This window comes from Artemia sp. Qi Xiang Cuo, chromosome 18, assembly GCF_049724085.1.
Source record: "Artemia sp. Qi Xiang Cuo chromosome 18, ASM4972408v1, whole genome shotgun sequence".
Classification (NCBI taxonomy): domain Eukaryota; kingdom Metazoa; phylum Arthropoda; class Branchiopoda; order Anostraca; family Artemiidae; genus Artemia; species Artemia sp. Qi Xiang Cuo.
Genome location: NC_142811.1, coordinates 25,507,932 through 25,534,054, shown reverse-complemented (window position 1 = coordinate 25,534,054; position 26,123 = coordinate 25,507,932). Strand labels below are relative to the sequence as shown.

General features: G+C 35.2%; 2 protein-coding genes across 3 annotated transcripts in view; both read left to right on the top strand.

Annotated features, from left to right (window-relative positions):
* LOC148941366 (uncharacterized) overlaps window positions 1-26,123 on the top strand; it is a 137,276-nt gene that overhangs the window by 48,662 nt on the left and 62,491 nt on the right. The window lies entirely within an intron of this gene.
* Window positions 1-26,123, top strand: part of LOC148941367 (uncharacterized) — a 43,766-nt gene that overhangs the window by 7,250 nt on the left and 10,393 nt on the right. The window contains exon 2 of one of the 2 annotated variants that reach the window (XM_089104694.1): window positions 2,576-2,704. The exons of the other annotated variant lie outside the window; for it this stretch is intronic. The gene's annotated coding sequence lies outside the window, so the exon portion shown is untranslated. Of the gene's footprint in view, window positions 1-2,575; window positions 2,705-26,123 lie in introns of those variants that run through there. 2 annotated transcript variants of the gene reach the window in all.

Genomic DNA, 26,123 nt, shown 5'->3' with positions numbered 1-26,123 from the left:
AATCACCATTAACAGATAAATGAAACCCAAAACTAACTGAAATTACAATAGATAGCTTAGTCAAACTCAAAACGAGCAAAAAGTAAAAGATGTATGGCTGACAACACCCATGTCTTCTTCAGACCAGAAAATAACTCGCACTTTACTTTAAAAAAAATAAAGAATACTAACCATGTATTGTCAGTTTCATATACATATTCTGATATTTATTCCTTATAGTCTTAATAATTTTTTATTATTTATGGTCTTGAGGAGGTGTGGGGGTTGTCAGCCCTGCTTATTGTTGCTATTTTGAGTTTGAATAGGTTATTTATGGATTCATTTATTTATGGTGATTTATGGTAGTTTTACGCTTGGAAAATTATTTGAATTTATTTCTACTCATTTTTGGCTTAACGAGGCCAAGGGCACCGGCAAGGGGGGAGGGGCAGGGGGCCATGGCCTCCATCTAGAAATTTGGGAATATAGTAATTATAAAGAAACCAAAGGAAAAAAAGCAGAATAGGCGAAAACCACGGAAAAAATGTTTGTTGTCCCATTGTTGGTTGCCTACCAATAGATTTTGACCCATAATAAGGAAAAATATAAGTTCTAATTTGTGACTGAGTGACCCCTAACAAATTTTCCACAAACAAATTTTCTATATGATTTGGTTGAAGCAAAAAAAAAAAATAAAAAAAATAATAAAAAAAAATAAAAGAAACATGCATCCGTGATCTTTCTTCTGGCAAAAAATACAAAATTCCACGTTTTTGCAGATAGGAGCTTGAAACATCTACAGTAGAGTTTGCTGTTGCGCTTAATCTTGTGGTTTGATTTTCATTAAGATTTTATCACTTTTAGGGGGCGTTTTCCCCTTTTTTCGAAAATAGGGCAAGTTTTTTCAGGCTTGTAACTTTTGATGGGTTAGATTAAACTTGACGAAACTTATATAGATAGATAGATAGATAATTTATTCAGCTGCTAGGCCATACACAAATATTACAATGATTATATAAGACAACAGCCCAGCATACACTTAAATAAATGGTATAACTACTAACAACAAACAAAAACCTTAAACCCATTATTTACATCTTTTTAACCCCTCTTTTATAAATCCAGTCACTGCTATAATCGTCTCCCAGGATGATGATACAAGGATCCCAGGAAAAAACAGTTCCCAATCACCTAAATAGTTCAATCTCAAATCTGAAAGCCCCTGGCACACCGTCAAAAAATGGATCAATTTTCTTCCTCCATACCACATAAAGAGCAAGTATAACATGATCTCGGGCCCTGAGCATTTCTTTCAAATACTTCTAATCTACTTTTTAAGGGCAAACCATTCGCTCGGACCTGGAGCCACAGACGCAAGTTTTCCTGTGGCAAATTCAGCTTAAAATAATATTATAGTCTAAAAGACTTTTATCTTAGAATCCTGGCGCAAGATTTCAGATTTTCGAATCTGTTCATGCCAGAGTTGGATCTCTTGATCCTCCTGAAAATGTTTTAGCTTCCGATAAATTTCCTCTGGATCGCCCGAAATATTTGAAATCAGCATAAAGATCCGATTCTTTTGATGCATCTACTGGTATAAAAATTCCGATTTTTAGAGTTTCGGTTACTATTGAGTCGGGTCGCTCCTTACTTACAGTTTACCACGAACTGTTTGATTGCTGATCAAAGTTTATGTTATTTATGCCTTTCATTTATGTTATTTTACTGTGTTCATGGCCGTATATTTGGCTTTAAAATACACTTATTTGTCTATCTATCTAATATGCAGAATAATTGTACCAAACACATTTTGCATGCAGACCCGCTATGCTTACCCCCCATGCAGACACCCTCCCCTAATGTGCAAATCTAAAGCTGAAATTTATTTTTAAAGTAACGAAGAAACTAAAAAAAAAGGTGTGTTCTTGAACTTTACACAGCTTAAACTTGAGCGAGTGGCACATAATACACAAGTACCAAAATTCCTTCACCCTACAGAAAAAAAAGAAGCTCAAATAAAATTCTCAAATTTGGAAAGCCTAATTTTCCACGGGGGGGGGATATTATCCGGGATATATTTTCTGCGGGGCCGGGGGGTGTTTTCCGTGGGGGGGTGTATTCGCCTAGAACTAGTTCAACATCTCCTACAACAAGCTGTGTAAGTTTCAACTTCGTACTCCAAGCCGTTTCTAAGATATTGCTGATACGCCCTTTTGACAACCTGCGTGCACATAGTGTGTTTTGATTTAGTTCAAATTTACCCTCAATATTCTCTTAAATATTCACCCTCATACCCTTAGCCTTAGTAGCCGTATTATTATATTAGTAGTAGTAGCAGTAGTAGTGTTGTATTGGTAGGAGTACTAACAGTAGTAGTAGTAGTACTTGTATTATACGACTCTGAAAAAGTTACTTTAATTACTCTACTTTACTCTAATTAGCCATGATGTAAATGTTTTCTGCCTAGCTGTTTGATTCTCATTTCTGATTACGTCTATTTGATTTATTTGTCATAGTTTTAGCCGAGTTTAAATGAAAAGTGAAAACTACGTTAATTATATGGTTAATTTCCCTGTCAAAAAAGTCAATTTTTCAGTCGCATCTGTTCTACAATGTTCCTGTTTTATAATGTTCATTTGGTTTCGATATGTAAGGCGCGTGTTTTTAGTATGAACATTTCCTTGACGCTGGTTTACTTCACATTTCTTGTTTCTCAGTTTGGTAAGTCCTTTTGATGTTTACATTTAACCGTTATTATTTTTGCTTTTCTATTTTCTTTAGACTTTGACAACACTGATATATACAATCAGCTCCAAAAAGTACCACGGGGACTCCCAAACATAGGTATCCCGATCCCCTCCTAGAATCATTTCCCATAGTTAGCCCTTTATCTGGTGTTTGGATGAAACTGGATCTTGAAACACCATTTCCCCTAAAAAAAAACTTTATGATCATGCATGAATAAGTCCCTATGTGGGGAAGGAAGTCCCTGTGACAGTGGGGAAGGTTGGACAGTCGGACAATTAAACCCGGGTTACGTTATATATAACTCAGGTCTTAATGCTGATAATAATATATGGGTGACATAAGCAGGGAAGGGGGGTAAACCCCCTTCCCTGCTCCCTCTCATGGAAAATATATGTCAGAGACCATGCACAAGAGGCTTTATTTACAGGTTTTTTTTTTACTTTTTCGATCTCCTCGTTAGCTTCTGCCCCTTCATTACAACCTTACCCCTTTCTTCTTATTTTCCTAAAAAATTCTCATGTCCAGGTCTCCTGTCCATCAGGAATAAATTTATTTGAACAAAACTGACGTTTTATATGCCATTATATATACGCAGTAGTAGCGTTTTGCAGAGGCAGTCAGTATAGATAGACTTATTCGACAAATCCATAATAAATTGAAACAATAAAAGCAAATAGAGCATTCTATACCCCCCCCCCTCCTCCAAAAGGGTCTATGGATGGAAATGCGGCGAGAAAGAAACGAAAATACACATAGACACACTGAAAATGAAGAACATATCGATTGTGTTATAAACTTGAGAATGGTCTAATTCGATCACAAATTGAAACTTATCTTGGCCTTTTAAGGGTCAATAGTCAAGACAAGACATCCGGTCCCCCTCCCATCCTCAGTTTTCTTACAGAAACTTCAGTCTCTCCAGGAGGGATACAAGCTTTGCAGCCGAAAGGACAAGGCCTAAATTATAGAACTTTGTTCAAGCTGAAATCAGGCAACAAATTGAGTTATGTGTGATTGGAGATACTAATTAGGCTTGTAAAAGCTCTCTATACTCCCCTCCGTCACCTTATTTCCGGAAAGGTTGGTATATTGCACGTTCTTTAAACCAGAATAATACAAGAATCCCAAGCCCTTGAGCAAAAAGAAGCCAAGTTTAAACTCTGGATCGACTCGGTGCAAAAACTAAGCAAGTCCCGAGACGGTCCAAAGTATTTTTATTTAATCCAATTTTCACCCCCTCAACACCAGTGCATCTTACTTAATCCTTTATTCATCCAGACCTGTATTTTTACAAATGAAGAGAGTTCGTAGGATAAATTAGCACTAAAAATTGACATCGATAGATCGATCATGACAAGGTTGAAAATGGACCTGAAAATGAACTGTTGAAGCCTTAAATACCGTCTCCTCATCCCTAGTAAAACGCCCGCTGACCTCGGCCCTAATAGCTGGTGTGCTACTATGGAATACTCTGTTGAAGTTAGTTTTATTGCATAAACGGTCCATATAAATCGTTCAGTTTTTACGGAGAGCACGTAGGCTATGTTCTGGGAAATATGTTAAACGGCGAACCAGTATGGCCTCTGAGACTAGGTGGCTGTATATTTAATCTGTCGCATAATGTTTGGCCCGTAAAAAATTTCAACTCTCTTCCGGCCGAAATTGTTGTTTTGTGGAATAAAATCAGGCGTATCATTTCCCAAAAAAGAAGGGGGGGGGGGAGGCAAAGATTTTTTAAATTCTTCTTAATGAAGATACATTTGCAAAGGATTTTTCTAAATCTGGTGTGTTCATTCTTTTCAGTTATTTTTCAATAAAAATAGGAAAAAAGAGGAATTCCCAACACCTTGGGGGCAATTACTCCTCCCCGTAATTCGTGCTCCATGGACTAAATAGGCACTTGCTGCGGTTTTATCCATTCTGTTATTTAAAATTGACTTAAAAATTTTTAATTCATTCAAGTGAGCCTTTTCGATAATGTGTTACCGTTGGTTCAGTCTGATCCTTCTCATAGAGTGGAGAATCAGCATTTTCAGTTGAATTAAGAAATTCTTGCATGAATTTAATTTCCTCTTTCCTGTTTATCCTTCACATGCATGCTAAAATAACACGTGCTGAATTCCATCTTAATTCTTGAAATATCCAAATTAGGCGCTATCGTAATTGTTGTGTTATTCTTTAATTTTAAATCATATCGTGGCAATTCAACAATTTCATTTGATGAATGAATTTTAACGTGAATTCAATTTTTCTTCCCTGTTTATCCTTCACAGATGTCAGAATCAGAATCAGAATCATTTATTAACATAAAAGCTTTCGTAGTCAGGGTTTAAATCCCGACTAAATCGCGCTATTATTTACAAAGTAAACAAAGACACAAAAAATTAATACACATGTCACTTATTGTAGACAGAAACATAAACAGGCACAAACGAATTGCTGAAGCGATTAGTGCGACACTTGGGCTGGGCTAGCTTTGTTGCTTTAGATCTTGTAGTTACTTTTTTTGTGAGCATTGAGGGTAATATATTTCTGTGTTTATCACTTGTCAGAAGAAACTGGCCAAATTTACAGATAAGTTGAAAACGGCGGTCGTGAAGTGACGGCAAATTTAGTTGAGACAGTGCTGATTCGTAATCGGTGTACAGATCAGACAGTATGGCCTTCACCGCTCTTTTCTGGATTGATTCAAGTACTTCGCTCATATAGGCAGTGCTCTGAACCTGTGGACCCCATACAGGGCACGTATACTCTAATATCAGGTGAATATATGTCAGGTAGGCTGTTTTCAATTGTAGCACTGAAAAACCAAATCTTTGCATCAGTAAAAGGGTATGCATGGCACAGTTCGCTTTTTTCACTACCCCTTTGACGTGGAGGCTAAACGAACAGACAACGCTGAACGTAACACCGAGAATAACTGCCGACGATACGCTTTGGTATGGAGGAGGGGGCACTGAAAATCCCTTATGAGAGGGTTAAATCGAAGAATTTTGGTTTTCGTTTACGTTGATTTGGAGGCTGTTTTCAGAACACTGGTCTCTAAAGTTGTCGATAAATGATTCACTGAACTGGGGAACGGTTTGAGACTTCTCAATGAGGTATTTTAAGAGGATGGAAAGGTCATCTACGAATTTGAACCTTTCGTCAAAATCGGCAAGGACGAAGTTGATCACTGCCAAGAACAAAAAGGCAGCGGGTTTAGTGCCTTGTGGGGCACCACACGTAAGCTCAGACCATTCCGAATCAGTATCACCCGGGTAGAGACCATATACACTCTGTAGTCGGTCAATTAAGAAATCTATTATTTATAAGAGAATATGTCTGCAAGCTCCCATAACCTTCAGATTGCTCACTGCAGTATAATGGCGTATCAAGTCGAAGGCTTTTCTATAGTCGGCTAGGAGGAGATCTACAAGTGTGCCTCCTTGGTCAAGCCATTCAACAATAAGGTGATACAGACGCACAAGATAAACAGTTGTACTACTACCTTTCAAGCACTCATATTGGTATGGATTAAGAGAGCCCTGGATTTGTGACATAAGTTTACGATATATAAATGATTCCGCTACCTTAGAGAGGTTCGGAACTATCGAAATTGGGCGGAGTTGGTCGCAAGATTTTGGGTTTTTCACTTTTGGAATGACGCGCACATAAGCTCTCTTCCAAACACTGGGGAACACTTGTTCCCGAAAACACTGGTTAATAATAGAGCTGAGTGGCTTTGCGAGAAAGATGGAGAACTCGCGTAACAACTTGACAGGGAGTTCACCAGGGTACGACGCACAGTTTACTTTCAGTTTCTGAAGTTCCTTAAAGACGGCATATTCAGATACTTCACATATCTCATCAGTCCCGGTGTCAACAATGATACTCTCAATTTCTGAGTTTGTGATTGATGGGTATGTGGTGCATATGCCGGTGAAAAAATTGTTCACTTCAGTAGCTGATGTCAGGGTGCCGTCATCTTTGAGTAGTCTCAGGTCCTTTGGCGTTGATTTCCCTGCAAGGGTTTTGACCGAGGAGTGCCATTTGTGAGGGTCAGTGTGCAGTAATGGCGTTATTTTCTCTTTTACATACTGTCTTTGGGCTAGTTTGTTTAACTTCACAATTGTGTTACGCAAACTGGCTGCAGCCGCTTGATCTCCTGCTTTGTGGAGACGACAGCGAGTCTTTATCATCTGCTTGAGTTCGTGGGTGATCCATGGTTTGTCAGTGTCACAAACCGCAATAACTTTTATTGGAAAAAAATCATGAAACTTTTCCAACAGAAGGCTGTTCAGTTTGCTGACTTTGACATTAATATCGGCCTCTGCACAAATGTCCTCAAAATCGTAAGTACCAATCCAGCGACCGAATTGAGCTATTGAAGACATTGTGATGGGCCGAATTGTGGTTTTTGTTCGTTTCGGTCGTGGGATACTTGCTTGTGCTTCCCAGAAAATTATAAAATGATCAGAGTTCTGAAGGGGACCTAGAGATCGGGGAGCGTTATAAAGATCTGCCAAGTTCGTAAAGATCATGTCAAGAGTACTGCCACTTTGGTGAGTCGGAATGTTCACTACTTGTTTCATATCCAAAACACTTGAGACCCACTGACGACTGGTCTGATTGAAATCGCCAGCAATCACAAACGCAGGGGAAGTGTACTTGTGGCGAATTCTGTCGACGAACACTTGTATGTGCTCAATAAGTTCTTTTCTGTTCCCAGCGCTTTCTGGATAGTACACTGACGCAACTATTAAGCAGGAGAATCTTCGTGACAGATGCGCCGGTCTGCACTCCACCCACACAATCTCATGGCCCGAATCATAGGGGCCACTTAACAGTTTTGATGGTAGGTCGTCACGTATATAAAGTCCTACGCCACCTCCGTGACGGACAATGCCTCGGTCACGTCGAGTGTTGAGGTAGTTTCTGTAACCTTTAATCCGTGCAGTTTCCTCAGTAATGACCCAACACTCGCTGATAATTGCAATGGGTACTTTATTTTGCTTAATTAACACCTTCAGCTCGTCCATTTTATTGTTCAAAGATCGAGCGTTACATATTAGCATATTCGGAAGTTTGTATTTTGCTGAGAATCGCTCCGGACGCAAATTTGGAGGAGTAGGTTCCGAAGCCCTGCAGTTAACATTCTCTATAAACCAGGGACCAAGTAGGGGTGGAGTATCATGAGAAGGAGCGCAACGGATTACGACAAGGTTACTCGTCCTCGTCAGCCGGTCCTTTGTCTTTCTCCTGCGGGAGATATGCACCGGGATTCTCATTTGGCGTTTCCTTTTTCCTCCTCGTTTGCCACGGTGGGTTCGCTTATTCAAGCAGTCGGATAAGAGAGAGCACTCTGGTGGCTCTAAGTAGCGAGCTATCTCAGTGCGCACTGGTGGTTTCTTTAAGAGTCCAAATAGCCACAAGTTACAAAAGGTAGATGGTGCCACTGATAAATCCGGTGATTGAATCTTCATTAGGGCCGGTTTTTCGTATTTAATTTGCATGATGATTGCACTAAGCAAAGTCAGGAACAGCAAGTCTTTGGTTACTTTCACTATTACAGCAGGAATCCGGATAAAAATAGCACTGGACTAGCTAAACTAAGGAGTCAGAGGCAGCTTTTTCAAAGCACTCTCACCGCCATTTACATCATGGAAACATCAGAGAAACCTAAGGAGCAAGAGATGACCGGGAGCAAGGGAAGCGTCGAGACTTGCTCACCTGTTCCCTGCAGTTTAAGGCTAATTAACCGGCAGGTACCAATACCGCGCTTCCGGCAGGTTCTCTCCCCTCTTCTGCTTGATCCCAAGCGATCCACGCAGTCCACAGGACTTCACTAAATCAGAAGAAACATAAACATATACACACACTGATTTTAACCTTTTTTTTCGCCCGAAAACCAAACTCACAAACAAGAATGGCAACGCTGCGCGGCCAAAAATCACGCAATCAGCGCGTGCGCACCAATAGACACACCTGGTTCCTAGTATATGGCTCCTCTTAACTGGAAAAAAAAATATTCACTTACTTGGAAAGTCACAATTATAAATCTGGTTTCAAAAAATATCCCAAAAAAATATCCAAATCTTATTCAAAACTAGTGAAATGACAGAATATATTTTCCTTAGTTATTACACCCATGGTTGCCAGTCCAGCGAACGATATATATAGTATATATCTTCGCAGACGCTAAAACAACACATTTCTTGGTTCAGTCTCATCATCCTCATGGAAAATTAAACAACAGAATACAGAAAAGAAAACGCACGTGTGACCATACTTGCCGGGAAAAATGAAAATCTCATATTTTATAGATAGTTTCCCAAGGGTTTTCAGACATATTAAATTGCAATGTATAAGTTTCATCAAGATTGCTTTTTTTTGGGGGGGGGGGGGTTATAAGTTTGTCGTGTGCTTATAGATTTTCATTAGCAAACTTAAAGTTAATGAATCTAGCTTTTATAATCAGCTGACAAAAATAGGTTCGAATTGTGCATGTATTGTAATCAAAATTTTGTTTTCGAGCTTCAATTTCTATTGACAGGGGTCACTCTTTATTTAAAGTTTTTTTCCTATATTTTTTAGAGTAAAGTGTTTGAGCCAGTGGTCTCTTGACTGGCAGGCAGGTTACCACGCTTCCTCCTTTAATCCATGTTGTTTACTGCTAAGTTTAATATTCGCACAGCTATGCTTTTACAATCCTAACCATTCCTGAAAAACCACTCCTTAAACATTTCTCGGGGAAGGGGATCTGAAATATCAAAAATGAATTTTGGAGTCATCATTTTCTCATTTTTCAGTAGGAAATCTTCAAACAAATCTCCTTTGTAGAAAATGCTTCCGATCCCTCGTTCTTATGTAGAGATGAATATTTGAATGTAATATATTATTATATACTTAAAATAGTGCTGGGGTATGAGATGAGTTGCCACTCCGCAGAAGCCATATTGCTGGCTTAGTTCAGTCAATATTCATCGGAGTGAAGGGAGACTAGGGGGCAGATTCTACATTTCCTTTCCTTCTATATTTGTCTCAAGGATCTTTCCCCCAAGGCTGTATGATTTTGGTAAAAAAATGGGCTTCAGATAAACCTCCCCCCACTAACAACAGAAATATCCACTGAACCTCCCCCTAGCGGTTGGTGCCCATCTATACCCTTCGGTACATAAATGTATGAAGCCTTAGATGAATCAGCTCTGTCGAATTAAGTTTGAAAATAAATGTTTGTATTAGCCGTTATTTCGCATTAACCGCATGTGTATTCAGGAATGAGTGCTTAACTTTACGGCATTGTGGCCTCTCAGAATTAAAGGTTAAAATTAAAACCTTTAATTAAATTAAAACCTTTAAAACGATGGCCGCCGGATCTCCCAGCATTATTTAAAAAAACGATCAGAAATTAAATAAAAGAAAAACGAGTTTTTTTAACTGAAAGTAAGGAGCGACATTACAACTTAAAACGAACAGAAATTATTCCGTATATGAAAGGGGCTGTCCCCTCCTCAACGCTTCGCTCTTTACTCTAAAGATTGACTCTTTGTCACAGCTCTATTTTTAAATTTATAAAAAAAAACTTTAGCGTAAAGACCGAGGCGTTGTGGACGGGACAGCCCCTTTTATATACGGAATCATTTCTGTTCGTTTTAAGTTTTAATGTCGCTCCTTACTTTCAGTTAAAAAAAACTTATTTTTTTATTTAATTTCTGAATGTTTTTGAAGTAATGCAGCTTTGATTTTGGCTTACCGTACATGAATAATTAAAATCAAATTTGCATATTAATTTTACTTTTTTGTCTAAATGGTTTTCCCGAAATTTTTATCTGACGTAACTTATGAAATATCTTGCGTAATGAACTTCTATATTTGTATATTTTTATTACGTAAATGAGGTGTTCTCCTCCTAGTCAATACCTCGCTCTTTACGCTAAAGTACCAATTTTGTTCCAATTCTTTAAGAATGACCCCTGAACCACAAAGGCCGTTTAATTAGAATGGAGGGTTTTTTTTAAATTACTAAAAAAACTTTAGCGCTTAGAGCGAGGTATTGACTAGGGGAGAACCCCTCATATACGTAATAGTTTCTGTTCGTTTTAAGTTTTAATGTTGCTCCTTACTTTCAGTTGAAAAAACTTGTTTTTTTATTTAATTTTTTTTTCTTTTTTTAAATAATGCTGGGAAATCCGGCAGCCATCGTCATAGAAATGTCCCTTCCCCCATGACAATATCCTCCATGGAAAAATCCTCCCACGTAGCCTCCTCCTCCGACCCCCCTCCCTGCCAGAAGAAATCCCTCCTGAAAACGTCTGCATACTTCCAAATAACAAATACTATATGTAAACAATGGGCAAAGTTCATAACTTGGAGCCCTTTTCCCGGGGACTATGGGGGATTAAGTCATCCTCAAAGATATATTTATTAGGTTTTTGACTATGCTGAACAAAATGACTATCTCAAAATTTTGATCGGGTGACTTTGGGAAGAAAATGAGCGTGGGAGGGGGCCTAGTTACACTCCAATTTTTTTGGTCGCTTAGAAAGGGCACTAGAACTTTTAATTTCCGTTCGAATGAGCCCTCTCGCGATATATTATGACCACCGGATCGACACGATCACCCCTGAAAAAATAAAATAATAAAATAAACACGCATCCGTGATCTTTCTTCCGGCAAAACAAGCAAAATTCCACATTTTTGCAGGTAGGAGCTAGAAACCTCTATAGTAGAGCTTTTCTACTAACTAAATAAAAAGGCACTAGAGCTTTTAATTTCCATTCGAATAAGCCCTCTCGCGATATTCTAGGACCACTGGATCGATACGATCACCCCTGGAAAAAAGAATAAAAAAAAAAATTAGATAAATAAACACGCATCCGTGATCTTTCTGAAGGCAAAAGATACAAAATTACATATTTTTGCAGATAGGAGCTTGAAACCTCTACAGTAGAATTTTCTGATACGCTGAATATGATGGTTTTATTTTCATTAAGATTCTATAGCTTTTAGGGAGAGTTTCCCCCTTTTTTCGAAAATAAGGCAAATTTTTTCAGGCTCGTAACTTTTGATGGGTAACACTAAACTTGATGAAACTTAAATATTTGAAATCAGCATGAAAATCCGATTCTTTTGATGTATCTACTGGTATCATAATTCCATTTTTTAGAGTTTCGGTTACTATTGAGCAGGGTCGCTCCTTACTTATAGTTCGTTACCACGAACTATTTGATTCTACAATAACGGGTTTGATATGGTCATCTCTGGAAGAAAAAACAAGTAGCCTACGTATCTGTGATCGCCTACCTCGAGTCAATGCAAAATTTCACATTTTTGTAGATATGACCATGAAACATCTGCTTCGGAGTACTCTGATACGCTGAATTCTATAGTGTGCAATATTCATTATTCTTACTCCCCTTTGTGGGAATGCTTCCCCCCTTGTACTTCAATTTTTCCAATTTTCTTAGGCTAATACCTTTAAACCGATTACTTTAAACTGAATATTAATAGTTAGAATCAACACAAAAAAAACAGATTTTTAGATGAATATATTAATATACAAAATTTCAAACTATATACAGCTATTTAATGAGCTTTGCAAAACATGTCTTCGTCAATATTAAAATAACTGTAAGATATCATGTTTCATTAATAACAGTGATGATCAATGCAGCTACTTTTAGACGGATGCTATTAATAACTGGTAAAAGACGTCCTTCATATGATATAAAAAAAAAAACGTAGCCTAAATTAAAATAAGAAAGTTAGTTATTCAAACGACCATGCATCTAGATTTAAAGTAGGGCATTTACACAGGTTTTGAAAACACCGAATCGAATGCAAAATGTCCTTCTCATACAAGTCATAAAAAAACTTAGCATAAAAAAAAAACGAATTCAATTAGAATAGTCTTATAACTCAAAAACAAAATATAAAAAACCAAGCTGAAAAGAAACTTAGTGTCATCACTCTCAAAAAGTACCGATGTTTGTTCTAGTCTTAAAAAATTAGGAATCTCCTTGAAATGTTCTCTGTTTCTTTATGGTGGTCAATGTGCTTAGCTTGTAACTTTAAACGAGAAATAATTGCTTATATTTATATATATATATATATATATATATATATATATATATATATATATATATATATATATATAGAACAAGGAGCCTGGGCTTCGCCTACGCCCTGTCACTTGGCAGGTTTGCATATATCTGATTCTCTAGCTATGCATAATTGTAATCATCACCTTATTCTTGAGCTTTAAGTCATGATGTGTTAAAGCATCAACTCCAATAGAATTAGGAAGTTTTGGCGTGAATTTAATTCCTCTGATTATCGTTTTATTCTTTATCTTCGGGTCGGCAAATCAGAAATTTGAGTTGAATTGAGAAATTCTTGATTGAATTCAATTCTTGTTGCCCGTCTGTCCTTCACAGACACTAAAATAACACTTTCATTATTCCAGTGTAATTCCAGAAATAACAAAATTATGCAATAGCATAATTATCGTATGACTTCATTCCATTCCAGAGTGTTTAAGAAATTCAGGCGTGAATTCATTTTCTCCTTCCTGTTTATCTTTGCAGATGTTAACACATTTCTTCATCCTAGGGTGGTAAATTAGCAATTTTGATTTAATTAAGTAATTGTGGCGTGAATTCAATTCCTCCTTCCTGTTCATCCACGCTAAATTAGCGCTCTCCTTCACTCAATTGTAATTTTGCTTTGTGTTCTATCTGCAGATTTTGTTGTGTAACATTTTCATAAGCAATTCAATGTGATTTTTGCTGCTCCTTGTTCAGAGATTTTTTCCTTAGCTGTTCGGAATCATTTATCATTTAGTGTAATTTTGCATGCACCATGAAAACGATTGACCACCCCTGGGGAAAAAGTGATGTAAGTTTTGCTCCTTAAACGTACGTTCTTCAGTAACAAAGAAGAGTTGCGCTACACCAATACTAGACTAGACACGAGTCGTCGGTTGCTTTCCATCAAAAGATACCTAATAGAAACTTTGCATTACTGAAATACAGTCGGCGGATAGTTATTTTCTCAGTTTAACTAAACAGTTTCCAGAAGGGTGCTAATGCTAATAAATGGGGCACAGCAAACGTATCATATATCCTTCCTAGAATTGTCCACTTATACCTAGACTTGCCACAATTAAAATCCTCCACAATTAAAAATCATTTGACATATCAGCTTTAGATGGCGAACTAAAAAGTCAGTACCCTACACTAGGTGCAGGCCGTATAGCTTATTAATCCTGCGAGATGGTTTCTTTTTAATTTTCTTTATATAATAACGGATATTTGAGGCAGTTACAGTAAAACCTAGCTCACGAAAATTTTCACAAAGAACTTCATTTAATTGAGCCAAAAAATTTTCCTCTAGCAGAGAAACGGGCGGTGAAAATTCAGTAGTAAAATATTCCATCCACTTTCTTTTTATTAAAAAATAAAACCGCTTTCTTTTTATTAAAAACTTCTTAATTTCATTAGAATAATCCTTGAGTTTCCCAGAAAAACTATCAACTGCCGTGGCCTTGTGCTTAGTCAATACTTTGGAGAACCTGCGCTTTGTGAACACCATAGAATAATATACAGGACCGGAACGTGGTCTTTTACAATCACTCCATAAGCTGAACCAGAACTTAGATGAGTGACACGCAGCTATAAGATTGGGGTACAAGGACTACCTAGGTACTTCTGAAGGGATACAAACCCTCCGGAGAGGTACGGTTATAGCCTCCGCACTACGCAGGGCATGGCTAATCTCTGAGCATGGCTTCTCACAAGGAAGTATCCAGGGGGGGGGGGGCGTGGTGCTCAGTTGGACCCCCTCCAAAAAAATATGTTCGACTCGTACAAAAATAAAGAAAAGGTATGAATGACGCCAATAATTCCATTTTTGTTGCTAAATGGCTCTTACAGATGCTAGAATTTGTAAAAAGCACATGGATATGAGCAATAGTTTTTAAACGAGCCATTGAACAATTCTCTACGATGGTGTGGCAGCTTGCTAGTCCTGGTAATGTTGGAACTTATATCTAAAAATTCTTGGGTAAAGGTGACCCCAATTTGCAAAATCAAATTGAAAAAAATGGTCGGCCTGAAAAGGGCTTTTTACAAGAAAATTTTCAATTTGAGGGTATGTGCCTCTTCAAGATTGCGCCCCAAAAACGGTCAAACAAACTTTTTTTTCCAATTGGCTTGAAACTTGGAAATTATATATTTTAATCTGAAGGAGGAGGGTGACAAGGGAACGAAAACTAGCTCAAAACCCTTTTTTCTTGATCAGTTAGAAAATTGCAACCACAAGTCCTTGGGGGAAGGCTAAAAAAATAATTTTGGGCCATGGGCCATTTTTACAATTAGATGAAAACTTAGATTAGATTAGAAAGATTAGAAGATTACATTTAGTTATGTGAAAGTGGACCCGAATGCACAAGAAAAACAGGGGGGAAAATCGTTCCCCTGAAAAAGGACCAAACAACTTCAAGAATCTAAAACTTACATCCATAAGTTCTTTGGGACAAGGGTCCTCTAATTGGAAAAAAGAGCATTCTGATAGGTAGCGTAAGGCCCTTAAAAAATGAGTTGCAACTTTTTTCTATTGACTTGAGACTTATACTTGAAACTCACTGGGCCAAATGCGCCCAAAATCCCGAAAACGAACAGCAAAAAACATTGGTTTCTCTGAAAATTGGACCCAAAGGAGGGTCAACAAACCTTATTTTCTGAATATATTGAAAATTAAAACTGTACCTTCATTGGCTACCTGGGTCTTAATTTAAAAGAAAAAACTTAAACTTGGGGGCACCCCCCAAGCAATTGTTGCCCAAAAAGTGCCAAACAACTTTTTCCCGGTTGGTGTGAAACTTAAAGGATTGTTGGTCAAATCGTGTTTGTCTAAGGGAACCGCACAGTTTGTTGGGGGTGCCCAGAAAAGTGTCAAAAAACTTGTTGTCCTTGATCAGTTTGAAACTTTCAGCTGTAAGTCATTGGGCCAAGGGGAACAAAATTTACGAAAAGATGTGCCAGGCAAAATGGGGCCCGAAAGAGAGCCAAGAAACTGTTTTCTGGGACGGTGACATGGAAAACCCCATATAGGTATTTCCCGTTTAGCTTTAAAGTTGCACGTGTACAGGGCTATGAGAACGTCAGGCTAAAGCACTAGGTTAAATCGATTCATGAAGTCATAAATTCGGATAAATATTTTTCTTTGCCCCTCCTTTGTTCTTGATGTTGAACCGCATAATTTAGTCAGAATGTTTTATCGTCTATGATTTTCCCCTAATAGATTTTGATCTCCTTTTGGGGAGTTGAAACGTTTAAAATTGAATGAAAAACTTTTTGAACGAAAAAAAAAAGGTGATATAAAAATTATGCTTTGATATATTGAATTAATGTGAAAAAGCGTAAGATAGAACTCCCCTTAGAATTTTTTTTAGACTCTTGCAAACTCTGCAGAAAAATACAGCTTAAGAAAAAAAAATTGACAAAAAATTTGACTGATGGTAAAATCCTGAATTCAGATTCTGATTCCACGCCTAAAAGATGCTGCAGTTGAAGTTCTTGGATATAAGAAACGAAATAAGGAAGAGTAGATTAGTGAAGGAACTTGGCAGCCGATTCAGGAAAGAACAAATCTGAAAGCTCTTGTTGATAAATACTCACCTAATCATTCATCTAATCAGCCTAGCGATAGACAATACTGTGATCAAACAGTTCGTGGAACTGTAAGTAAGGAGGACTTACGAACTGTAAGTAAGGAGCGACCCGGCTCAATGGTAGCCGAAACTGTAGAAAACGGAATTCTGATATAAATAGATACATCAAAAGAATCAGATTTTAATGCTAATTTCAAATATTCAAGTTTCATCAAGTTTAGTCCTACTTATCAAAAGTTACGCGCCTGAGAAAATTTGGATGATTTTCGAAAAAAGGGGGAAAGACCCCCTAAAAGCTATAGAACCTTAATGAAAATCACACTATCATATTCAGCGTATCAGAGAACCCTAATTCAGAGGTTTCAAGCTCCTATCTACAAAAATCTGAAATTTTGCATTTTTTCCCAGAAGAAAGATCACGGATGCGTGTTTATTTGTTTTTTTGGTTTGTTTTTTTTTTCCCATGGGTGATAGTATCGAACCATTGGTCATATAATATAGTGGAAGGGCTCATTTGAACTGAAATTAAAAGTTCTAGTGCCCTTTTTAAGGGACCATAAAAAATGGTGGGCAACTAGACCCCCTCCCACGCTCATTTTTTTCTCGAAGTCACCCGATCAAAATTTTGAGATAGCCATTTTGTTCAGCAGGGTCAAAAATATGATAACTATGTCTTTTATGATGACTTAATCCCCTGAAGTCGCCGGGGGGAGGGCTGAGAGGTATCCCAATGTTAACATATAGTATTGGTTATTGGGAAACATACGGACGTTTTCAGGGGGGATTTTTTTCTGCTAGTGGGGGGGGTGGGGGGAGTGGGTCGGGGGTTATGTGGGAGGATATTTCCATGAAGAAAGCTTTCATGGGGGAAGGGACATTGTTACGAAGGGGGCACCGGATTTCCCAGCATTATTTAAAAAAAGATCAGAAATTATATATATAAAAGTTTTTCAACTGAAAGTAAGGAGCAACATCAAAACTTAAAACGACAGAAAACATTACGTATATGATTGGGTTCACCTCCTAGTCAATACCTCGCTCTTTAAGCCAAAGATTATTTAGTACTTTCATAAAAGCTATTTATTCTAATTAACGGCATTTGTGGTTAAGGGGTCATTTTTAAAGAATTAGAACAAAATTCTAACTTTTGCTTAAAGAGCAAGGTATTGACTAGGGGGCGAACCCTCTAATATACGTATTGAAAATATAAGAATATAGAAGTTCGTTACAAAAATGTGAAATTTCCATTTTTTGCCAGAAGAAAGATCACGGATGCGTTTTTATTTGTTTGTTGTTTTTTTTTCCCCCAGGGGTAATCGTATTGACACAGTGGTCCTAGAATATCGTAGGAGGGCTCATTGGAACGGAAATTAAAAGTTCTAGTGCCCTTTTTAAGCGACCAAAAATGGAGGGCAACTAGGCCCCCTCCCACGCTCATTTTTTCCAAAGTCACCCGATGAAAATTTTAAGATAGCCATTTTGTTCAGCATAGTCGAAAATCTAATAGATGTCTTTTAGTTCCCAGGGGAAGGGCTGCAAGTTATGAACTTTGCCCATTGCTTACATATTGTATTGGTTATTGGGAAGTATACAGACATTTCCAGGAAGGAATTTTTTTCTGGTGGGGGAGGCTGGAGGAGGGGGTTACTCGGGAGAATCTGTCCGTGGGGGATGTTTCTTTGGGGTAAGGGACATTTTTATGAAGGGGGCGCCGGATTTCCAAGCATTATTTAAAAAACGATTAGAAATTAAATTTAAAAAAACAAGTTTTTTTTCAACTGAAAGTAAGAAGCAACATTAGAACTTCAAACGAACAGAAATTATTACGTATATGAGGGGGTTCGCCCCCAAGTCAATACCTCGCTCTTTACGCTAGAGTTTTTTTTAGTGCTTTTAAAAGAGCTTTCTATTCTAATTAAACGGCCTTTGTGATTCAGGGGCGTGTGAATTAAACAAAATTTTAACTTTTAACGCAAAGAGCGTGGTATTGACTAAGGGGAGAACCCCCTCATATACGTAATACGAAACACATACGTAACACATACGTAATAAAAGAAACCAATAAAAAAAAAACAAGCGATACCGCTCAATAGTAATCGAAACTTTAAAAACGGAATTTTGATGTCAATAAATGTATCAAAAGAATGGGCTTATAATGCTGATTTTAAATACGAGTATATAAATTTTATTAAGTTTAGTATTACTCATCAAAGGCTATGAGCCTGAGAAAATTTACCTGATTTTTTAAAGAGAGGGGAAACATCCCCTACAAGTGAGAGAATTCTAATGAAAATCACACCGTCAGATTCAGCCTATCAGAAAACCCTATTACATAGGTTTCAAGCTCATATCTGCAAAAATCTGCAACTTTTTAATTTCTGCCAGAAGAAAAATATACGAATATAGAAGTTTGTTACGTAAGTTAATTTGTAAATTACGTCAGAACCAAATTTAGAGACAGCCATTTAGCAAAAGAAAACTAAAATTTTTATGCAAATTTTGTTTACTTATTCAATGACGGTGAGCCAAAATAAAAGCTGCATTAACTAAAAACCGATCAGAAATTAAATAATTACGTAATAATGCTATTAAGTGCTATTATTCGTAAGTGCTATTACGAATAATGCACTTTGTAACCATTTCTCATTGATTGACGGAAACAGACTAACCCGCTAATGCAGAAATAAGTGGGAGGAGCTTTTTGTTCGCACCTATAACGAAGACCAGAAATGATCTGCGATAAACATACTGGATAATTCTATAATCTGTGCTCTTTACGCTAAAGTTTGACTTTCTCACAACTCTATTTTTGTTAAACAATAAAAAACTTTAGCGTAAAGAGCGAGGCGCTGAGGAAGGGACAGCCTCTTTCATATACGGAATAATTTCTGTTCGTTTTAAGTTTGATGTCGCTCCTTACTTTCAGTTTAAAAAACTTGTTTTTTTTATTTAATAGTTTAAAAAGGCAGTATAAAGGTGACCATAAGCGAGTGAAAAGTAGAAGTGACCCTAAAGCTCGTGTCACGCACCCCTGCTGCCATCTACAATTTAGTTTAATACTGACATTACCACGTGGTTTATGGTTTTCTCACTGAGAATGAAAAAACAGGAATTTTCTCACATTTATGTCTGTTTTCATGGATGGTTATGTGTGTTGTTCAATTTATTTGATGTTTTTCATGGATGTCAACATCAAATTATGGATGTTTAATGGTTTTTGTCAGTGAGAATTTGAAAAACAGGAACTTTGTCACATTTATGGATGTCAACAGCAATTCATGTCTGGTTTATGGTTTTCTCACTGAGAATGAAAAAACAGGAATTTTCTCACTTGGATTTACATAATCGCTAGGGGAAATTATTGATTCACGAAGGGGGGAATTAAGAAACAAACATGGCATCACTGTTGTTTGGTTAGCCTAACCTGAGAATTTGATTTACATAATCGTTATGGAAATTATTGATTCACGAAGGGGGGAATTAAGAAACAAACATGGCTTCATTAATCTTTAGACCTGAGGGATTTATTGTGTTTCGTAGTGGTTCACCTTGTCACAGTTACATTTTCCTGATTTTTCAAATTTCATTTTTAATTTTTTTCATTGAAATTCAAGAATTGGTATATTTAAGTAGTGTTTTGTTGTGGTTTACCTTGTCACAGTTACATTCTATTGATTTTTAAAAGTTAATTTTGAATTTCTTTAGTTGAAATGCATGAGTTGGACTATTTCAGTAGTTTTTGGTTGTGGTTTACCTTGTCACAGTTACATTTTCCTGATTTTTCAAAGTTCATTTTGAATTTCCTTCGTTGAATATCAAGAGTTTGAATATTTAAGGATTTTTTTGGCTAGGTTTTCATTTTCTCATTTAATTCATACATTTTTTTCAAATTTCAAATTGAATTTATTTCATTGAAATTAAAGAGTTGGAATATTTAAGTAGTGTTTGGTTGTGGTTTACCTTGTCACATTTACATTTTCTTTATTTTTCAAATTTCATTTTGAATTTCTTTCGTTGAAATGAAAGAGTTGGAATATTGCAGTAGTGTATGGGTATGGTATACCTTGTCACAGTTATATTTTCTTGATTTTTCAATGTTCATTTTGAATTTCTTTCGTTGAAATGAAAGAGTTGGAATATTTCAATAGTGTGTGGTTGTGGTTTACATTGTCACAGTTACATTTTCTTGATTTTTCAAAGTTCATTTTGAATTTCTTTCGTTGAAATGCAAGATTTTGAATATTTCAGTAGTGTTTGTTTGTGGTTTACATTGTCACAGTTTCGTTATCTTAAACCATGTCACAGTTAAATTTTCTCTATTTTTCAAAGTTCATTTTGAATTTCTTTCGGTCAAATTCAAGAGTTGGAATATTTCACTAGTGTTTGTTTGTGGTTTACCATGTCACAGTTACATTTTCATGATTTTTCAAAGTTTATTTTGAATTTCTTACTTTGAAATGCAAGAGTTGGAATATTTCAGTAGTGTTTGGTTGTGTTTTACCTTGTAACAGTAACATTTTCTAGATTTTTCAATGTTCATTTAGTAGTTCGATCGTAGAAATTAAAGAGTTGTTATATTTAAGTAATTTTTGGTTGTGGACTAACTTGTCGCAGTTACATTTTCATGATTTTTCAAAGCTCTTTTTGAATTTCAATCGTTGAAAATCAATAGTTTTAATATTTCAATAGAGTTTTATAATGTTTTAAAATGTCTATGATCCTTCTTCATGTTTTTACATAGTTCATTTTTAATTTCTTTCGTTGAAATGCAAGAGTTGGAATATTTCAGTAGTGTTTGGTTGTGGTCTACCTTGTCACAGTTACATTTTCTTGATTTTTCAAAGTTAATTTTGAATTTCTGTCGTTGAAATGCAAGAGTTGGAATATTTCAGTAGTGTTTTGTAGTGGTTTACATTGTCACAGTTACATTTTCTTGATTTTTCAAAGTTCATTTTGATTTTATTTAGTTTAAATTAAAGATTTGGAATATTTCACTAGTTTTTTTTTTTTTTTCAAATTTTAAAATAAAAATTATATTTATATTTAAAAGCTAATTTTTAATTTCTTTATTTTAAATTCAATATTTTTACTATTTAAGTAGTGTGTTGTCGTGTTTTACCTTGTCACAGTTACATTTTCTTGATTTTTCAAAACTCATTTTGAATTTCTTTCATTGAAATGCAAGAGTTGGAATATTTCAGTAGTGTGTGGTTTTGGTATACCTTGTCACAGTTAAATTTTATTTTTTTTTCAATTTACATTTTTAATTAATATATAGGTTATTATTTATATTTTAGTTGTAATATTTTATGTTTTTTTTTTTAAATTTTCTCTTATACATTTTATTTATATTTAAATTTTCAATATTAATTTATTTAGTTGATATTATTTATTTTTAATATTTAAGTATTGTTTGGTTGTGTTTTACATTTTAAAAGTTACGTTTTCTTGAACAATGTCACAGTTACATTTTCTTTTTTTTTCAAATTTCATTTTGAATTTTTTTTCGTTGAAATGCAATATTTGTAATATTTAAGTAGTGTTTGGTTGTTGTTGACCGTGTAACAGTTACATTTTCATGATTTTTCACAGTTTATTTTGAATTTCTTTCATTGAAATGCAAGATTTGGAATATATCAGTAGTGTTTTGATGTTGTGTTCCGTGTCACATTTAATGTGTATTGATATTAGTTAGTTCATTTTGAATCTCTTACCTTGAAAAGCAAGACTTGGAAAATTTCAGTAGTGTATTCCCACGGTTCACCCTTTCAAAGTTAAATTCTCTTGATTTTTAAAAGATTATTTTGAATTTCTTTCATTAAAATGCAAGAGTTGGAATATTTCAGTAGTGTATGGTTATGGTATAAATTTTCAAAGTTTCATTTTCATGATTTTAAAACGTTCTTTTTGTATTTCTTTCTTTGAAATGCAAGAGTTGTAATATTTAAGTTGTGTTTGTACGTGGTTTAACATGTCAAAGTTAAATACTCATGATTTTTCAAAGTTCATTTTGAATTTATTTCGTTGAAATGCAAGAGTTGGAATATTTCAGAAGTGTTTGGTTGTGGTTTACCGTGTCACAGTTACATTTTCTTGATTTTTCAAAGTTCATTCTGAATTTCATTCACTGAAATGCAAGAGTTGGAATATTTTAGTAGTGTTTGGTTGTGGTTTACCTTGTCACAGTTACATTTTCTTGATCTTTCAAAGTTCATTTTGAATTTCTTTCGTTGATATGCAAGAGTTGAAATATTTCAGCAGTGTTTTGTTGTGGTTTACCTTTTCAAAGTTATATTTTATTGATTTTTCAAAGCTCATTTTGAATTTCTTTAATTGAAATGCAGGACTTGGAAAATTTCAGTAGTATTTAATATTGGTTTACTTTATCAAAGTTACATTTCCTTGAATTTTCAAAGTTCATTTTGAATTTTTTTCGTTGACATGCAAGAGTTGGAATATTTCAGTAGAGTTTAGTTGTGGTTTAACTTGTCACAGTTACATTTTCTTGATTTTTAAAAGTTCATTTTGAATTTCTTTAGGATAAATGCAAGAGTTGTAATATTTCAGTAGTGTGTGTTTGTGGTTTACCTTGTCAAAGTTACATTTTCTTGATCTTTCAAAGTTCATTTTGAATTTCTTTCGTTGAAATGCAAGAGTTTGAATATTTCAGTAGTGTTTGGTTGTGGTTTACCTTGTCACAGTTACATTTTCTTGATTTTTCAAAGCTCATTTTGAATTTCTTTCGTTGAAAAGCAAGAGTTTGAATATTTCAGTCGTGTTTGCTTGTGTTTTAACTTGTCAAAGTTGCATTTTATTGATTTTTCAATGTTAATTTGAATTTCTTTCGTTGAAATGCAAGAGTTGGAATATTTCAGTAGCTTTTGGCTGTGGTTTACCTTCTCAAAGTTACATTTTCTTGATTTTTCAAAGTTCATTTCGAATTTATTTCGTTCAAATGCAAGAGTTGGAATATTTAAGAAGTGTTTGGTTGTGGTTTACATTGTAACAGTTAAATTTTCTTTATTTTTCATAGTTCATTTTGAATTTCTTTATTTTAAATGCAAGTGTTGTACTTTGTAAGTAGCGTTTGGTTGTGGTTTAAATTGAAATTAATTTATATTCTTTATTTTTAAAATCTAATGTCGATGTACATAAACATTCATGATTTAGTATGAAACTATCATTAGTTTGAACATATGTTACTAATTTGAACATAAACATTTTCGTTTTATCTTTTAGAAAATTTTAAATTCATTTGTTGAAATGCAAGAGTTGGAATATTTCAGAAGTGTTTGGTTGTGGCTTACCTTGTCACAGTTACATTTTCGTAATTTATCAAAGTTCATTCTTAATTTCTTTAGTTGAAATGCAAGAGTTTGATTATTTCAGAAGTTTTTTCTTATGGTATACATTGTAACATTTAAATTTTCTTGATTTTACATTGTTCATTTTTTATTTACAGCTTTGATATGGAACAGTTTGAATATTTAAGCTGCGTTTGGGTGATTTCTACCTTTTCACATGTTCATTATCTTTATTTTTCAATTCTTATTTTTAATTTATTTCGTTGAAAATCAAGAGTTGATTTATTTCAGTAGTGTATGGTTGTTGTTAAATTTTAACAGTTACATTTTCTTTATTTTTCAAAGTTCATTTTGAATTTCATTCGTTGAAATGCCAGAGTTTGAATATTTCAGTATTGTTTGGTAGTGGATTACCTTGTATCATTTACATTTTCATTATGTTTAAAATTTAATTTTTGAATTTCTTTCGTTGAAATGAAATAGTTGGAATATTTCAGCAGTTTTTGGTTGTGGTTTACCTTGTCACAGTTACATTTTCTTGATTTTTCAAAGTTCCTTTTGAATTTCTTTCGTTGAAATACAAGAGTTGGAATATTTCAGTAGTTTCTGGTTGTGGTTTACCTTGTCACAGTTACATTCTCGTGATTTTTCAAAGTTCAATTCGAATTTCTTTCGTTGAAATGCAAGAGTTGGAATATTTCAGTAATGTATGGTTATGGTTTACCTTGTCACATTTACATTTTCTTGATTTTTCAAAGTTCATTTGGAATTTTTTTCGTTGAAATGCAAGAGTTGGTTTATTTCAGAGGTGTTTGGTTGTGATTTACCTTGTCACAATTGCATTTTATTGATTTTTCAAAGTTCATTTTGAATTTCTTTCTTTGAAATGAAACAGTTGGAATATTTCAGTAGTGTTTGGTGGTGGTTCAACTTGTCACAGTTACTTTTTCGTGACTTTTCAAAGTTCATTTTGAATTTCTGTCGTTGAAATGCACGAGTTGGACTATTTCAGTAGTGTTTGGTTATGCTTTACCCTGTCACAGTTACATTGTCTTGATTTTTCAGAGATAATTTTGATTTTACTTCTTTGAAAAGAAAGAGTTGGAATATTTCAGTAGTGTTTGCTTATGTTTTACCTTGTCAAAGTTACATTTTGTTGATTTTACAAAGTTAATTTGAATTTCTTTCATTGAAATGAAAGAGATGGAATGTTTCAATAGTTTTTGGTTAGTGTTTACCTTGTCACAGTCATATTTTCTTGATATTTAAATTTTAATTTTGAATTTCTTTCGTTGAATTGAAAGAGATGGAATATTTCAGTAGTTTTTGGTTATGGTTTATCTTGTCACAGTTACATTTTCTTTATTTTTAAAATTAATTTTTAATTTCTATAGTTGAAATGCAAGAGTTGAACTATTTCAGTAGTGTTTGGTTGTCGTTTACCATGTCACAGTTACATATTTCAGATTTTTCAAAGTTCATTGTTAATTTCTGTCGTAGTAATGCAAGAGTTGGAATATGTAAGTAGTGTGTGGTTTTGGTTTACCTTGTCACATTTACATCGTCTTGATTTTTCAAAGTTCATTTTGAATTCATTTTGTTGAAATGCAAGAGCTGGAATATTTCACTTGTGTTTGGTTGTAGTTTACCTTGTCACATGTAAACACATGTATACACATGTAAGCACAGGCGCTTATCATGAGTGCTCAAGATTAGTTAACCTAACCTTTTACGGTGAGTCTGGTTAGGTTAGACTAGATTAAGCTAGGTTAGATTAGACTCGGTTAGGTTAGCCTAAGTACGCTTCACTTAGGTTAGCTTAGGTTAAGTGAGAGACATGCGAAAAGTTAGGTGTATGATTAGGTTAGGTTAGGTTATATTAAGTTAGGTTTGGTTAAGTTAGGTTAGGCTAGGTTAGCCTACGTACGCGCGCGTACGTGAACAAGTTTGACTTGAATTATCAAGTTGACTTGAATTTATCAAGTATTTTGGGCAATAGGTTGCATCAAGACTGGGCTGTTTAATTGTAGACAGAGAAAAGCCAAGACAGATAGTCCAAGTAACGTCTGCAGGGGAAAGAAGACACGGGGGAGTTTGATTCATGGTCGGCACGCGCGGGTCTTCTAAAAGGTCATAAAGCTTCTGAAATCAAAGACGTTTTCGGATATAACAAAAACCGTTATGCAATTTCAGAAAGTGTTTACTCGCGTTAGCTCAGGTGTCGGGCTACTGTCTGACCGGTATGTTGTGGACTGGCATGCCTGCCTAGAGTCTTAGGCATGCTGATCAAGATATTTAAAAAAGAAAGAAACAAGGCACACCCGCCTCTGGCCTTAAGAAGGTTGACCAAGAATTTAAAATAGACATAGGACCAAAAAGTTGCTTGAAATAACAGGCAAAACAATCGTTTAAAGCCATTTTTATCTTTCAAATAGTA